The sequence below is a fragment of the Tyto alba genome, unplaced genomic scaffold, assembly GCF_018691265.1.
Source record: "Tyto alba isolate M040663 unplaced genomic scaffold, T.alba_DEE_v4.0 Super-Scaffold_38, whole genome shotgun sequence".
NCBI lineage: Eukaryota > Metazoa > Chordata > Aves > Strigiformes > Tytonidae > Tyto > Tyto alba.
Genome location: NW_024881313.1, coordinates 11,339,770 through 11,358,349, shown reverse-complemented (window position 1 = coordinate 11,358,349; position 18,580 = coordinate 11,339,770).

The following is an 18,580-nucleotide window of genomic DNA, read 5'->3' as shown; positions in this document are numbered from 1 at the left end:
TATCTGAAATTGCATTTGGGGGATCAGTCCAGAGTGGGTAGCAGGCAAGTGGATAGAAGGCTGATTAAAGATAAAGGAGTAATAGCCTTAAGTATTTTAGGTAATTAAATCAGGAGGAACAATCAGCAGTGTTTGCCAAAATATATACATTCACAAATATGTGTGCATAGCTGTTCAGGTGTGAACTGGAAATGAGAAACCACCTTTGAGTTTTTAAAGTATTTGGCTCCAGACAAAGCCACGAATGTTTTTTGTAGTTGTAGCCAAGCCCTAAACTCGAAGGTAAATAAGGGGATCACCTAGAACAAAGGTAGTGCTTGTGGTAGGCTGCTTGGAGTAACAGGTAATTAGTGTGAATGCTGGTGCACATGAAGTAAAGCAGAGGTTGGGAGCTGAGGGCAGCAGCTGGGTGTGTGGATGCTGTCCTGAACACTGAGTCCCCGGCTCTGACACTTAGAGGTCCTTAGTGATATTTTGTAAAATAAGGTAAGTAATTAGAGAATAATATGATTAAGTTTAAGCTAAAAGTGCTCCCTATATCTGATTTATTGTAAGACTTCTCTTTCAAACTGTGTAGTTGAGAGTACAAGAGGAGGTCTTGCTTAAATGAATCCTCTGTGCTGTGTTTTTAAGCCTGTCCATACTGTGGGCAAGGTAAATCCGAGTAAGTCCTTTAAACCTATCTTGCTGTATTTGTTATCTGTGTAGAGATAGAACATGGATGATAATTCCAAATAAAGCTGTGAGTAGAACTTGGGAGCTAGGAGAAATTTCCCTGCAAAGCTTCAGAGCCTTATTGTGGTAATGCCAAGTGCTAAATGTTTGGGAAGAGTTGCCTTCAGCAGATAACACCCCTCCTGTAAGGAGCAGATGGCTGAGAGAGAGCCCACAGCTCTGGGCAGATTCAGAAGCATCAGAGAGGCATGAGTTCTCTTGCACTTGCCCTTTAATGTTTTTAGTTCTTTCTGTTTGTAAAAATAATTTATTTTCAGTTTTGCCAGTTCATGTATGTGAATGGTAAGTGAATTTGTTCTTTATGAAACAATAAATTGTTAACATTCTTTGTCTAATCTAATGAATTCTGTCCTTAAAATCAAATTCCAATCTTCCCTTCAAATTGTGGGTTGTGTGACTTTTAACTTAGCTGAGGTTCATTTCATTTAAAAACACGGTTTAACAGCTCTGAAACTAATGTCCTGAAACATCACTAAGGCATAGGAAGACACACTAAGATACATTGTGAGTTCCAGTTCAGAATGAGATATTTGATTCTATCCCCCATCCCTATCTTTGACACTAAAGAAATAGAAACAGAGAATGGTCATATGCATTTATTTATTTATGTCATTCTGTTACAACATTGCAAGAGGTTACATTTACTCATGTTTATTCTGCTGGCAGCTTTTTCTGAAGATTGCATGGCTTTTGAGTGGAAATTGCTTTTCAAAATGCTTTTAAATATTGTAGAGGGTATTTTTTAAACTGCCACGTAAATTTACTCATCACTGACAGTCTGTTTAGCTTTCAGAAGTAATGATATCTTTAGTATGTTTTAGCTCCTAATTCTCTTTCATATTTGACCCCCTGTATATACTATATTTGACTTATGTAGTAAAGGATTTCAGTATAAAAATCTACTGTAATTTGGCTTGGATAAGCAGTATGAGGCTTAATATAAATCACAGGAGATCTATCTCCAGGGGTTATTATGGGTCAAATAAAATCACTGGTAGGCTTTCCATTAAATTCAATTGTCTTTGGCTCAGGTCCTTACTCTTTTATGGTTCTCAAGTACTTCTATATTCTTTATTACATAATGGCTTGAAACTTAAGTCAAACACCTATCAGCTGTATTTACTCAGAATGTGCAAGAGCATTTTGAATTCTGGGAAGTCCCTTGGCTGGTGGAATATTAATGGCATAATCTTTGTTTTACCCATACTGAACTGTGGCACTGACAAGTAATTACCTTGATCACTTGTATGTGATACAATTGTCATATTATTCCTTCTCTGTCTCCCATAGTTTGTTTTTGTGTATGTACAGCTTAGTACATTGTAATTTAGAAAAAGCAGAAAAACCATGGAATTCATCCTTTAGCCTATATAGAATAAAGATTACTTGAGTAAGGTCCAAAGCATTGATCTTGTAGGTAACCGTGTACTTCATACTCTTAGTCTTACTGACTTTAGCCTGTTTGTATTTGCACTGTTACTTCTGATATTTGTCAAATAAAAATTAACATTACTGGGTAAAAGTCTTGAATAAATTATGTGCTCTACTAAAATTCAGGTGAGAAAAAAATATTATTAAAATTCATAACCTATTTAGATGATGAAAAAATAATTAAATATTTTTCTCAAATTCTCAGATTACCTTTGGTAGTATCAAAGGCTTCGATCCTGTTAAGACTAAAACATCTGTTTTAGTGAAACCCTCAAGAGGAAGGGGGATTTAAAATCAAACCTCCCACATCCTAGTGCTAAGAGCTGTGTTCTTTCTTTCTGGGCCTATCACTTCTTCTCCTAGCTTTTACCTTATATGTGGGACCAGCTCAGTAGGTCGTGAGTCAGTAAGATCACTGAGAAGCCAACTCTGGCTGTGTCCAAATACAGTCATGGCACCCCTGATAAGATAGATGTACATCCTATTCACACTCAGTGGTTAGCTGATAACACCAAATATACAAACAAATAAACTGTGGCTAGCTCAACAAGGAAAAGATGCATTCACCAATGCAGAAAAATCACATTCTTTGGCCTTATTTTATGAAAAGGTCTGGTCCCTGACTCAAGGAGAGAGTTCCCAGCCCAGGATCCTAAGAGGAAAGAAGCATGTGAGTAGGGTTTCCTCAGCTTTGACTACAGCACTAAATTAGTTTGTGTCCTTCCTTAAGCCTTTGTGTTGTAGAGAAAGGCAATATTTATTTATGTAATAAAGAGTGGGATGGTAAGAATAGATGCACTCTAAAGGAGCAGAAGCACAGGCTGTCAATTAGCTTTAACTGCATGGAGTTGCACTGATTTTTGCTGAGAATTTCATCCACAATACCTGTTTTCATGTGCATCTTTATACAGTTATGAGAAACTGAAAAATAAGTCCTCACAGAAAGAATCAGATGTGATTTTTTTTTTTTTTCCCCCCAGAATTTTCCATTGGGCTTTGTCGAGGCTTTAAACAAGTATTTAGAGGAATACAGATTTCCCCTGCCTCACACTAATGGAAAATATGTTTCCTGCCTGTTCCCCAGATAAAATTATGTACTTTTCTTGGATAAGAGTAAGACATCTCACTGCAGTTAGCACTTTCTTGGCACAGCAATTTATGAAAATGTTTTTTATCATCTGTAGTTTGAAGAAACTGAAAGGACAATCTCTGTCTACTGCCCTGTTCCCTCTCTAATGGTCTGGACATCTGAATTTTTAGGTTAACACCACTGGTTTTTAAAATGGTTAAAAGAACAGAGCATGACTTAATCTGACATCTGTTGTTACTGGCATATGAAGGGAGAAAAAATAAAACAAAGCCAAGCTACTAAGAAAATCCCCAATCAAACCAATGCAGGTTGGGATCAACATTTGTGGTCCCTGTGGCTTGTTTCAGTGCCCCTAGGAGAGGTCTTTGCATAGGCTTTGCCTGAGACTGAATTTGATGCTGATATCCAGATCTTTCCAGAGTATATACATGTGTATATTCACACTTTTGTATCCAAGGAAAGGAGGGCAATTCAACTCTAGGCACTGAAGTTACAGCAAAGCCTCTGACATCAGGTCTGTTTATCATTTTACAAGTTTGTCAGATTTATACTTTATTTACTTTCCCACATTTTCTGACTAAATTGGTTTAAATTTACCAGTGCAAAGTGTTTCCTAATTATAAAAAAATAATGACAAGACATAGATTTCATAAACACTCTGCACAGAAAATTTATTTACTAGGATCTCTGTAGAAACTGATGGTAAAGAGGCAAAGTGGTACTAATGTCTCCGAGATCTGGTTTGGGGTGTTTTGCTTATACTTTCAGTATTAAACAAATCACAGTATTTGAAGTTAGGAAAGGTTTTTCTTTGAGTCAAACTGTTAATAAGATACCCTAGGGTACAGGCAGTAGAGAAATAGAGAGCAAGGCTCTCAACCAATTCTGTACTGCAAGGAGTCATTAATGATGCTCTTTGGTTTGGTTTAGTTTGGTTTGGTTTGTTTTTGTTTGATTTAGTTTGGATCTGGATTGTCAATGTGCATTTAACATTGCATTTCAAAGGAACCTCAAGTTTTGAAGCTAAAACAAGGAAGAAACAGAAATGTTGAGAAAGGAAAGCTCTCGGAAAGGTTCTGAAAGAGACAGCAAAAAAAATTCTAGAAAAATCTCAGGATAAAAGTGCAAAAGCCTCATTTAAGTAATTTAAATAGAGGTCTGAAACTGCAGTCAAGAATTTGTTTAAAGGAAAATCTTCCGGCAAAAAACCAGATGATTATTTGGTTTCCCTGTATGATGTAATTATTGTTAAATTTTATAAATAAAATTTTAAAAGGTAGCTTTTCTTAATGAGGTGTCAACATTTGTATGAATTCAGTGCCAGAAGACAATCTGCTTTATAGGTAATGGATCAAATCTTAAACCTATGAACAATAGCACAGCTGTATTGATAACAATACAGATACATGAGCTTCAGTTACCTCCAGATGACAATTAGAAATGAAAGGGAGAAACTAATTTAATTCAGTTAGATTAGTTTAAAAGATTGTCATTTTATTGGTAGTATAAGGAACTGTGGTAAGTGCTATGGGTTTTTTTGTTTTTGTTTTTGTTTTTTTATTTAACATCTTTCTATCATAATGTTGATTTAAATACTCTCTTCAGTTTTACTGTCATTTGAAGTTTCTCTTCCATTACCTTTCTTCCTCTATGGTTAGGAATTTTTATATGAACTGTGTGAGATACTGAGATGGCTTATGGAGGCAGAGATTTGAGTAAAGATAAAGAAAATGTAACTTCTGTATTCTGACATTTAATCTTGTTAATAATCTCAGTTTTGTCATTTTAGAAATAGATTGTAAATAGATCTGAGAATGAAAGCCAGATAGTCAGTGGGGAAAAACCCAAATCCTTGTGGCATCTTTCTTTATCATACAAGTTTTGTTCCAATGACTATGCAGGTCAATAATAAATAAAACAATAAGTTCAGCAATAAAAATTAGACGGAAGTAGTACTAAAAAACTCAAAAAAACCCAGCTACTTAATTTCTCCATCTAGCACAAGGATGTAGTGTATCAGTTTCCCCTAAATTGCCTCTCCTACACAGACTCTCTGTAGACATTTGTCTCTACCTTAATCCTTCCCCAAAACCCATGGTTATAACATAATTCCTTATTTTTCTCAGTTAAAAATGCAGCCTTTCTGTATCATAGCTGTCTGGCTTCAGAGCTGCTATGTTTATATCTATGATCCTGACAAATGGGAATCATGATTAACTTGTTACATTTGGTAGGGTATTGTTTGTGTTTCAGAAAACATGTAAGTGGGTGAGTTAAGGGTGAATTCTTTTTAATTCCTTAAGCAAAGTCTCATTATTCCTATCTGCTGGGGAATCTTACCTCCTTTGCTGTAAAGAAAATATTATCTTTTATCTGACTTCATAGATGTTACTTTTATACTGCACCAAATATTTTATAAGGATAAAAACCCTCTGATTTCTATCTAGCAATAACAAAGTATTAGTTAACTAAAACTAATTTTAAAATAAGTGGACGTATTAAACAATGTACCTGTGTGGATATGTAACTGATAAAAAGAAAGATATTGAGTGCTATTGCTAGAATTGTATGTCTTTATTTTATTGTATGGATGTCCTTGACATAATTACTAACATCAAGTCCTCATCTATTTAGTATCATACAACACTCCTTCAAACTTGAAAATATTCAGAAGATGTGTGAGTAGCCCATGCTCTTTCTGATGAAGAAATGTGCTTTTGACAAATGCCTAAGGTTTTCATAAGTGAACAGAACAAAGCCATGAACCTCTGTGTCTTTTCTGTCAGCAATAGAAAGGCTAGTGCTGGTAAAACACAGTCCTATTTCTTGCTGTATCTCAATTTTCAATTACGTGAAATTCATCACCTGGAAGAGCTTTGAGCTGATGTGCTATAAGGAGCTACAGAAATACTGTATTACTGTCAGTCATAGAGCTATCCTACTACTACTAGTATTCCAAGTGTTCTTCTTCGTGAGCCTGAGGTATGAAAATATAAAATTAAATAAATCTATTTTATTATTAATAATCTCCTGTTAGGCCTGTTGGTCTGTAATACTGTTCAGTTTTCAAGTCCTTTGCTATATGGTTCAGAGAACACCCATGGGCCTAAAGAATGCTTTCAGCAGGTCATTGCTGAAACTGTCCGATGACATCATCATAAAAGATACCAGAAAAAAACTCGAAGAAGCAGAGCCAAATTATACTGTTATACTACAGCAATGTCTGATTGCAAGTTGGGGAAGAAAGGTTGAAATGAATGGAAAATGTTTGGTGTTGTAATAGTCCCAGTTACTTTGGTGGGGCCCCACTGTTGGTCATAGGGTTTATATGATTTTAATACAGTTCCAGTAATTAGGGAGAGAAGGCTTTGCATTTATGTTGGTTTTCTTTCAGTCCTGTCTGTGTGGTTTTAGTTTTCCATTGCATATAATACTTTTGCAGGATCAACTGTAATGAATTCAAAATACAGCCCACAGATATAAAATCAAAGCAAGAGCTAATGAAAAACACTGGATAATAAAACTTCCCACATCTTCAACACTCCTTAAACACCTGTTAAAAATTTGTTTTGTAACCTGCCCTGAAATATGATGGAGATGAATGCTTATGAGTCCCTTGTGAAAATGTAAAATATCACAGTTTAAAGCTTCACGTACAGATTGATAGACAACATGTATCTCAAATGCATCTACTGTGTCCCACCAGGACTATTCCAAGGTGATGCCTTCTGCATTCAGATTAAAAGAGTAATTATCCTCATCAGTGCTGTTCTTTAACTGTTGTAAAGCAAATGTGATCTGTTTAGTTACTAAACTAAAGTGATTATTGCTCAGAAATTTAGAAGTAAAAGTGATCAATGCAATAAAACATTTCCTTTCTTTCATTCCGTGGTATTTAGACTGGTCTGAGTTTACTTATATTACAAAGGAACAGGCTGTTTAAAATCTGTTAATTTTTGTCTACATAGATAATATAGGGAAGACAAAAAGGTGGTTATTTGCCGTGTGTATAATGACAGTGTTAGAACTAAAAAGGTATTTTTAAGCAGGAGATGTCCTCTGTAGCATTTCTCTCCCAGTCAGTGCTTGATAATCTCCTTGGCTTCTCTTTTCAGAGTACTCCCACATATATAGAAGCCAGCTCATGTATTTTGAGGATGAAGGGTCATTTTAAACTCCACAACCCATTAACAGCACATTTACTGAAGTTTAAAAGATGCCCTCTTCAAAGGCAATATAATCAGTCAGACCTTATTTCACATACTTTCTCTTTGATCATACAGGTTTAATCTAGAGATACTGCATTTGCTGATTTGTAAAACTAGAAATTCCCCTTCTGTAGATCTGTGACTCTTAGTGCTGCTCTTACCTCTCTGTTTCCAGACTTGCTCCTGCACTAAGAACAGACCTCCTGCTGTTCATCGACTGGAGCCTTGTGTATTAGAAGATAATCCCGAGACCACCAGCATCTTTTTGGCATCTGTGAACATAAAAGTTATGACAGTTGCCCCTTCTGGGTGTAATCTTTGGTTTTACAAGAATTCTGCTAAAAGATTTTCCAGCTGTGATTATATCTTCCTCCTTTGTGTGGTACTGCTAAGGAAAAAAAGATACTGGAAGTTTTAATAGCAATACATTCTGCAGTGTTTTAAGACCCTCAATTTGCAACTAAATTATGTACTTAGCTTTACACACTTGACTTCTTTGGACTATTTAACAGCTTACATTGCAGCACATATTTAAGTGTTTGCAGGATCAAGATCCTCATCCTCTCTGCTCCATTAAATGTTTTGCAATTTAAGAGTGGTTAGATTCCCCAAGGGGTTGTCTTTTATGTATAAATGAAGAACATCCATGGCTTGCATCTGGGATTTCTCATCTTGTTTGGGTGATCTAATCTCCATAGCATGTATGTGTGTACTCATGCACTTAAATATGTAGACATGGTAATGACCAGAAGAAGCTTGCTGGGGAAAAAAGCAAGCAGGGGAAGGAGTTGCCAAATATTCCTTGAAACATTTCTCCCATTTTTTGGAAATTTTATAATATTTTGGTATCTGGCCAGGTCTATAAATTATCCAGTGCGTCTCTGTATTCTGCCTGCTAAGCAAATCTCAAGACAATTTTCAGTATTCCAGACCATTGACTAGCATTTAGTGTACAAACTAGAAAAAAGTTAAACGCACTAAATACTCCTTTTTTATTTCTCATATTAAATTTCATCTCTACTTCTCTAGGCCTCCCTCCAATGCTGGTCTGAAGCAGTTCATCATAACTTATGTGTGTGTATATATGTTTTATATATAAATATATATGTCTATGGATGCATATGAAGAATATACATTTGTGTGTGTCTGTGTCTCTGTGTGTGTGTAAATACATACACATGTGCTTTTCCCATATAAAAGATGCATAATAATATTGATGGATATAAGAGGCTTATTGTTTTGTCCTGTGGTTTAAACTGTAAATCTGTCTAAAGTATCTATGCACAGTTTTTACTGCGTGATGCCATTCAATTTTGTGTTCAGTGTAAGTCACATTACAGACAGCAAATTTTAATATATAGGGTTTTTTTGTCTGTGTTTATGACCTATATCACCTGATATTATCAATTCTCTGCAAAGATCTTTTAAGCCCTCCATAAGAAAATTATAGCTTTTTCTTTGTGTAGCCTTTGTGAATCACAAAAAGGTTACACTGATAGCTCTGGAAGTATTGTCCAGCAATTCAGTCCTCGCCCTTATCACAGAACAGAGGTAGCACCATGAAATCAGTTCAGTCTTCCCTCCTTACCTGCAGTCCTGCAGGTTGCCTGCTCTGGAAAGGTTTCCAGATCCTTGGGTTTGAAAGGGATAATGCTCAGTTGGATACCTCTGCAGAAACCAAAGACTGAAAGACTTCTGAAGTGGCCACACTGAGCAAAGGGGAGAAATAGGTCCTTCAGTATTGTTTCAGTGTTTGACCACTGTCAACCTACTGTATTTCAGTTTGTGCCCCTTACATCTTGTCCTTTGAATGAGCACCATTGAAAAGCGTTTGGTTCCATCTTCTTTACTCCCCCTCCATCAGGTATCTACACATGGAGATCCCCCTGAAACTTCCCTTCTCCAGACTGAACTGTCCCATCTCTCTTAGCTTCTCCTCATATGTCAGATGCACCAATCCCTTAATCTTCTTCCTGTCCTTTCACTGGACTCAATCCAGTATGTCCATGTCTGTGTTGCACCAGCGAGCCCAGAACTGGACACAGGACTCCAGATGTGTCTCACCAGTGCTAAGTAGTGGGGAAGGATCACCTCCCTTGACCTGCTAGTGACACTTTGCCTAATGCAGCCCAGGGGCTGTTGGCCGCCTTTGTTACAAGGACACGTTGCTGGCTCATGTCCAACTTTTTGTCCACCAGGACCCTCCAGGTTCTTTCTGCAAAGCTGCTTTTCTGCCTGCACACCCGACATGGGATTATTCCTCCCAGGGGCAGGACTTTTGCATTTCCCTTTGCTGAACGTGAGATTCCTGTTTGCCCATTTTTTCCAGCCTGTTGAGATCCCTCAGGAACTCTTCCCAATGGCAAAGTTGCTGACAGTGCCCTCTGTCCCATTATCCAGGTCGTGAATGAAGGTATTAAACAGTATTGGGCCCAGTATTGACCCCTGGGATACACCGCTAACCACTGGCCTCCAGCTGGACATTGTGCCACTGATCACAACCCTTTGAGCCCAGCAGTCCAGACAATTTTAAGTTCATGTCACTGTCTGTTTCTCTAGCTCATAGTTCATCTGGCTCATACTTCATCAGCTTGTCTATGAGGAGGTAAAAAGAGACAGTGTTGAAAGCTTTGCTAAAGTTGAGATATACAAAATCCACTGCTCTCCCTTTGTCCACTGAACTAGTAATTTTGCTGTACAAGGCCGTCGGGCTGGTCAGGCATAATTTCCCCTCCATAAATCCTTGCTGACTCTGCCCAACCAATGGTTTCCAGGATGGTTGGCTTCTTCACCTTCCCATGGTTCAAGATGAGGCTGACCAACCTGTTGTTTCTGGATTGTCCTTTTTTGTGCTTCTTGAAGACAGTGGAGACATTTGCTTTGCTTCAGGAACCTCCCCTGACAGCCGTGACATTTCAAAGGTAATTGAGACATTGTCTAGCTCCCTCAGCACATATGGCTGCATCCCACCCAGTCCCAAATATGGGACTTATGTCCAGCTTGTTTAAATGTTCCCTAACCTGATCTTCCTCTATCAAAGAGAGTTCATTCCAAATTATTTAACTGGCTTTATTTGTTAGATTTTGAAAATTCAGCATCTTTAATACTTTCTGCAATTATTTCTGGACTTTTTGGTAGCTTGAGTAAAGCATTATCAGTTATTGCAAAGCAATCTTACTAATGTCTGTGAAAATCTTCAAGTTTCTACAAAGATGTCTTCAAAGTTTCAAACACTGCAGTTACATTGCCCACTGGAATAAAAACATTAAACCTGTTGATCCAGAGGCCCTTTCTTTCAGCTGTAATTTCACTCTGGAGCTGTTCTCTGCACATTAAATTTTAAGGCTGGTTTTCCAATCTGTGGAAATTTATTTAAGTAAAAATAAAATGTAGCTAACAAGATGTCAGTCTAATAGGGCATATTAGTGACTTTAAAATGGTGAAAAACATTGCTATGTGTAAGTACAATAATCAAGCTTCATGTACAAGACCTTGTGTCTTGTTCCATGGCAAAATTCACATCTTTCAATGAAGACAAGAAATTGCTTACAGTTTACTGTGAGCTTAATGTATAAATGCGAATTCATTAGTTTTAATAATATTTATAAATTTGGTGGATTTTTCTTAAAGCTTGCAAAATAGCAATGACTGTCTAGACATATCTCCATGAATGAAGACAAAGTACTGGAATATACCTGCAAAGCGCTTGTGTTTAAATAAAGTGATCGTAAATCACTAGATAGGTTTTATAGATTCTCACTAATATTGGCACAAAGGATATACTGTTTTACCTTCTCATGAAGTTTTTGTAACAGATTCTAGAGGAGCCAAGTGATTAATAGAAATCATCAAGGCTATTTAGAGGAACACTCCTAAGCTGCTGGGGAACAGCGTGTTTTGCCAGCAGTTCGGTAGGAAGACGTGCTCTCCTGCCTGGGCTCTGCGCTAACCTCGCGCTCTGCAGCACGGCCGTTTGGCGCTGCAGACGTGACGGAAGATGTGCCACGCTGTAACTCCGCAGGACTGAGAGGAGGGGACTGCACGCCTGCGTGTGTGCATGCATGTTTGCGATTATTCCAGTGGTCGTTCTGGAGGTAGTTTTCAGTAAAAAGAGTTCCATAAGATCTTACTAAATAAACATTAAAGCCATTAAAAAAAGAAACCCTGGATGAGATAGCTGTAAGCCACTGAGACTCATTTGCACTAGCAAATAAAAACATCTGTTTATTTTTTTAAAAGCTCTGCTATCATGGGTTTTTCAAACATACACTCCAGAAAACCAAAACAAAATAGAAACAAAAAAACTGGATGTATGCCATTGCTCACAGCAGTGTGATAATGAAATAAAAGCTACATTTTTGTTGTTGGTATGATAGGGTTTTCCTCCTCTTAAAATGTTTGTCTTGTGTATATTCCTCTGTAAAAACGTAGAAGATGAGAATGTTTCAGACAGAAAGGTTAATTGTCTCTAGAAGCAGTTGCAAACAAAGTATCTCAGGGACAAATTCTGTCATGTTTTCTCAAATAGACAGAGCATTTTAGGCTCACATTTTACAGAAATGTAAGAACAAACATTTTGATTACAAACTTTCCAGTTCATATAAATGATGTGTACAGAGCTGCAGCAGCATCGTGCCATGAAGTAATTCTTCTCCCTTCTGATCACCATCTCCTGGAGGATCCTCAGGCTCTTTAAAGAGCTGCCACAAACCTGGAACAGTATCAGCATGTTTCCCCCACACACCTTGGTGTTTAAATTATTCCACTATAAGCAATTATGGAGCAAAGTATTAACATCATTTAAAGAATGGGATATTTGAAATAACCTTAAAGACTGAAAATCCCATTAAATAAAAAACCCACATGAAATGAGATGTGAGAAAAAGCATTAATTTTTTTAGATTTTATGACTCAGTTTAAAGACAGGGTTTTTAAAGTCACTCTGACAGGACTTCTTTTATTATAGGTATAGGGACAGCTCTAATTTTGTGTGATTTTCTAGACTAAAGCTAGGTGAAAGCAGTGACTGGGCATGGAGGTTACCCCATATAGTGATTTCATTTCCCTAGAAAGCAAAAACATAATATGCTGAATTGCTATAATTGGAATTGACTTTAATAAAAGTCTGAATACTTAGCATATGTGAAAACCATTCCTAACCTATTATATAGCATTCTTTTACTTAGTTGTCAGTATTTAACTAGTTGAGGACCTTATACTTAAAAAAAAATAAAAATCAAAGTTCTATGACAACTTTTCATGTATCTCAAAAGCTCTTTCTAAATGGGGCTAAGTAGAAATGCTGAAAGCATAAAGAATGCTGTAAGGATTTGGAGCACAAGTAGCTTCTTGTGAAGGATGCAATTTAAGAAACAGCTTTAATGATGATCTTTAGACAATAATGATGGCTTTGAAACTGGCTTGTTTTCTTGACCAAGTCAAATGCAGAATGTTGCTCCAGGGTACATGTTTTCCTGATCATCTTTTCTTTTGGTCATGAGCACAAACAGACTGAGTGGTGGTTTGCTTCCAGCACTGATGAAAAACAGTTTGTTGATGAAGGATTCTAGCACAGGGCTCAGCAAATGGGTGAGCCTGCTTACTGAATGAAGCAATGTGATACTTCACAGCTTATCTTGTCATTCAGCTGTTACTACTCGTATGGAAGCGCATATTCTAGTCACTGCTTGTCTTTATGACAACATGAGCAGCAACTGAATTTACTGGAGACAAAATTTTGTTCAGCCTCTGATGCCCCTGTGGAATGTTTCTATATATTTTAGTTATCTTTGCCTCTACCTTAAATATTTAAGAGGATTAAAGTTCTGTAAACAGTTATTTCTTTTTGTAATTGATTATTCTTGTAGTGTCTTGGTTGAGCTATATTGTGAATGTACCACTAAGTTCTCCATTACTTAAAATACACTTCTGTCTATGCTAAAATTAACGGTAGTTTTGATATTACCTTTGATGAGAGCAAGAATGGATTTTTGCCTTTTGAAAAGTATTAGTACTAAGCCACACCGTTATGAGTTTTTCACAATCATTATCACAAGGATTTATCTCCTGAAGAAACCCTGAAATCACGGTCCCCTGGTTATTATCTTTAAGTCCTGGTCATGGTCTCCCCATGGTTATTGTCTCTAAGCATTGTACCTATGAGATAGCAAATCTAGCAAATCTAACAACAAAGCTCAAATTTTCCGATTAGTATTACTGTATTTGAAGTGCTTTGGGGCTAGAAGCAACTGTCAAATTTTCTGTTGTCTCTACTCAGTCAAAACTTCCTTCTCTGATTTTGAGTTGTGTGGTAAAATAAGATATCGTTATAGAAACCTGACTTGTATCATTGTTTGTAGCTAGATGTATACTTCTCTGTCTATGAAATCTTTTGGTTATATCCTTGACTTCAACTTTGGGTATACATATTTTAATTCCCCTTGATCATCTTAAACATGCATCTGCTGCCATGTTCATTAGTAATTAATGCATATTCTCATGTGCACTTCTGCTTGAAAAGGAACTTCATTAATTGTTGCTGTATGTGATTCATGAGGAGATCCATAATATGTAGTGACTGCTTTGTTAGAACTGTTATTGCCTTTCATATCCAGAAAAGTATGGAAGGGGAAAAATCAGGCCACAGGACATAACTGTGTGCCCCTTCATATTTGGTGTGGGCAGGATGGCAGAGGGCTCAGGATTTCATTGGCCAAAAAGCCAGATGAAATATTCTGATGGAATGACATAAAATTCCAGTGAGGTACAGATAACTAAGCTGCATTCATTCTAAGGCTCACCAAAATATCAACATGAACAGGTCTACAATTATACAGTAATTAGGTCCCCAGCTGTGTTTATTTTCAGCTTCTTCCTTTTCCTCCCAGGAGGTCTGTGAATACATGGCAGAAGAAAAATCTAGTCCGTATTAGAGCAGGTTGGCAAAACTTCCAACAAAACAGTTTGTCCTGATGAAAAATGCTTCATTTCTGTGAAATTTCAGTGAAGCAATAATCTGGTTCTTCACCTGACAGGTTGCTTAGGAGACTAGGTTTCCTAAGCCTGTGGTCCCTGACAGCTTCATCATGACTTATTCTGAGGCTGACAATCTCAAACAATAAAACAGGGAAGCTAGAAGCTAGAACAGAAGACTTTTAGCTAAGTAAGCACGGTGGGCTGACCACAGCTGGCATCCAAGCCCCCACCCACTTGCTCACTCAGTCCTCCTCCAGTGGGATGGAGGAGAGAATTAGAAGATCAAAAATGAGAAAACTCATGGGTCAAGATAAAGACAGTTTAATAAGTGAAGAGGAAAAAGAGGGAAAAATCAAGTGATGCAAAAGCAATCACTCACCACCAGCTGACTTGATGCCTGGACAGTCTCTGAGCAAAGGCTACTTTAGAAAAACTCCCACCAAGTTTTACTGCTGAACATTTTATACACACCCTCAGGTCAGCTGGGGTCAGCTGTCCCAGCTGTGTCCCCTCCAACTTCTTGCCCAGCCCCAGCCTACGGGGGTAGGGGTAGTAGGTAGTACTCCACCCTTTGGTGGGGTAGTTGGAGATGGAGCCTCGATGCTGTGCAAAAGTGTAGTGTTAACTGATGTGTTAACAACACTGTTTTGGTCAGAAATGTAAAGCACAGCACTGTATGGGCTGCTATGAGAAAAATTAACTCCATCCCAGTGAGCCCCTGTACAATAAGATTGCTAATAAGTGTTTGGCCCTGGATTCCACCAAAAAATGCTGCATCAGTTGTAACTGTTTTCTGGGGGAGACAGAGAACTTTTGCTCTGTCTAACATCCTAACTCCCTAGAAAGATACTAGGCTATTACATCAAAACACTTCTGTCAATTTGCCCAGTTTTCCCTAGTAAACAGTGATTGCTCACAAACAGCAAAGGCTTCATATTTGCAAATAACTTGTCAGTCGTAACTTCTCCTTCTCATGTATGTTTCCCAAAGAAGGAAGCAGTTAGGAAAAGGATCCTATTTTTACAGGTTTTAGATTTAGATGTATGCTATTCACTATTTTTCCCCTGCCTGAGTTTCCAAACCATGTTTTTAGATATTTGATGTATACCAGAATAACTTGATAGTGTAGAAAGAGAAGGCATGCAGTGTGAGAGTAATTTCTGCAGAAGTCAGCATGAATCTTGTTTATCATTACAGTTACATATGGATGGTTTAATAGGACTTAAACAATGCACTATCTTTGTTCTGACTTTCACACAGTGTGGACTGTGGGCCAGACTTTCAAAATTTTGAATCTCTAGCTAAATATAAATATCTAGCTGTTCACTGTAAGTTAAACAGCTTTTTGGGGATATTAGTATCTAATTTATTCTTGTATGTCTTAAACATCAGGTACTATGTGCCTTTCAGAATTGTGATGTTAAGATTATTGTATTCTTATCTTCAAGCAGAATCAATCTCACTTGAAATCTGCTGAAGGCAGTGGTGGCTATCTAGCTTGTAGTCAATTGTCCTGTAGGGTCAGTCCTTAAAGATTCTTTTAGTTTCTTGAATTAGGGGTTACTGGACCCTTTTAGGTAAGTACTAATAACATCTTCTATTAGGAACAAAGTCATACAACTTTTTTAAAAGATTGTTTTGCTAAAGAAATGAAGTTCAATACTGTGTCATAATTCAGCCTGCAGGTGAAAAACTGTCAGCCACAGACACATTGCCAGTTGTGCAAGTGAGCAGCCAACAACATGGGAAGAGCTGGTGGATGGTGAAGTTCGTTTGCTTCCTCACACAGCGGCTTGGCTTTTCATTCTCTTTATAATTATATATGCAAACACATTATACAAGCAATCAGGCTCAAGGGAACTCCTCTTATTTATTATCTGAATAAAGTACATTGACATTAAATAACTATCATGAAGAAGTAAGTCATTGTCTCCCACAGGGAAGCTGTTCTTTTATCTTGTCTTGGAGATTGATAATTTCAGAGCCCACAGACAGGTCTCATCTTCTTTTCCATGTTTTTCCATTTACATATGCTAATGGATATTCTGTCTGTATATGGTACCAGTTTCCTAAAGCCATTGTTACAGAAAATTAAATTTCTCAGAATTGATTGATGACACAGTTAAAAATTTAACTTAATTAAAGAGTATAATTAGTAGCATGTGAGCTAACCTTGACAGGAAAAATAGAGCATGAGGAGTAGACTTAAACAAGTACTATCACAATAATAAATTAATATAATACATGACGTTATGTTCCCTCAGATCACATACAGAATCAACAGAATAGCTATTTTATCACTATGAACAGTATCAGTATTATTCTCCTCAAAGAAAATAAAATTATTTCTTGATTCTCATAAGCGGAAACATAACTGTCTACCTTAAGTTTTATACAAGTATGTTAAACCTTCTAGTGTTCTAGTCATAGATGCCAACACAGTTCATGTTGTTGAATGAGGAGAAAAGAAACATACCACACAGAAACACCACCTTCACTACTGTGTGCTTTAATGTCATGTCTATTTTCTGTGGAAAGTCCCATGTATTAGGGTTTCACCTTCTCAAATACACATCAGAATGGGAGAAAGAGGAAAGTAGGGCCTCATTTTTGCAAGGGACTGCCTACGTGTTCATCTGAATCTTCTACTGAAACTCGTATTGCATGTACTTGAATTTCCAGAGTCCCAAGGTGGCATTGGCATGGGGAAGGCAAAGTGTTTTCATGGCCCTACAAGTCTACAATATGTGATTATTTGCTGTCTACATTTCTTATATTCAAAGCTCTCAAGTTTCCCACCTCTACAGTTGAACAAAACAAGGGGTCAATAAAAGATTCAGCAAAGTTTGCCCTGTTGACTTTACCCTGAAGTGCCAACTCAGTGGCAAACCACAATCTTATTTTATTTATGTACAAAAACTGAGGTTGCATTTAGAAGCATGCTACCAAATCACAAGACAGAGGGAAGAAGAGAGGGTTCTCAGGAACAACTAGAGAGAACTGCGTATGACATTTGCAGTGTGGCTAGGAGGATAATGGGACAGGTTTTAACTTAATGTCTAAGGCTTTTACCAATCTAACATTACATCTACATGTAGATAGCATAAACACATTTGAATTAATCAGTCCTGAAATGGAGTCTCCCAGACAAGGTTCTTAACAGTCCAGTCTTCATGTTCCAAAGGAGGATGTCTGTAGGTTTTAATATAATATTCCATATCTTCTCTTTAACTGCTTACAAAGTAGATACAATGTTATCAATTCTGGGTGTTTGAAGAAATATGAAAACATTTTTTATAGACATTAAGTATTAAATGAGGACATCACTTCAGCTGGTGCTTCAACCAAATATATTTGAGTTCCTTTTGGTTATGACTTAATGATTTACAGCGTTTAGATCATGTAAGGTTCTAGTGCTAACAGAGTGGGCTCCTTTCTTTAGAATAGGGTTCCCTTACAGGTTTAATTGCTGCGGGGAAAGTGTGGCTTAAATACTTCATTAGGTTGCCAAACTAGAGATAATTCCTTATTTAAGTTGAAAACTCAGCAGTCTCCTTAGGGATTGCAGTCTTGGGCTTTTTCTACATTTCTGATTTACCCTAGGTCTTCAGGAGGAAAGTGTATTCCCAGTTCTTAAGGTCACCTTCCACATCTTATTAAAGACAACATTTCTAACACTTCTCCTCTGTGTCCAGGTCTGCAAGTGTATTGTGTATCTTGCTAAAAAAAGTCTGTACTTCCATTTCCTGCGGACAGAAACTAGAGACAAAAAAGTTAACCTTCACAAGCTGAGCTTTAGAGACCTAACTCACAAATGATGTAGAAAAGCTGTTAAATGGGACATTTGGAGGGGCCAAATTCCAACAGTACTTCTATAGGATCTGATTTTTCTCAGCAGCTTTGCTCATGCAGCCAGAGGCAATTAAAGCTCCAACACTTCAATGCATGACAAATTTCCTTTTGTCTATAGTGAACTACAGACATACCTAAGAGTATTTCCTAGTTGCTATGTTTTTTGCCTTGATGCAGCTGTTGGAATTTCAATAATAGTGTTCACTCAAGCTTTCATCACTGCTGTGATTTCCTTCGGAGAGAACCTAATAAAGAAATGAATGTAAAACTGGCCCTATCTAGTCTGGAT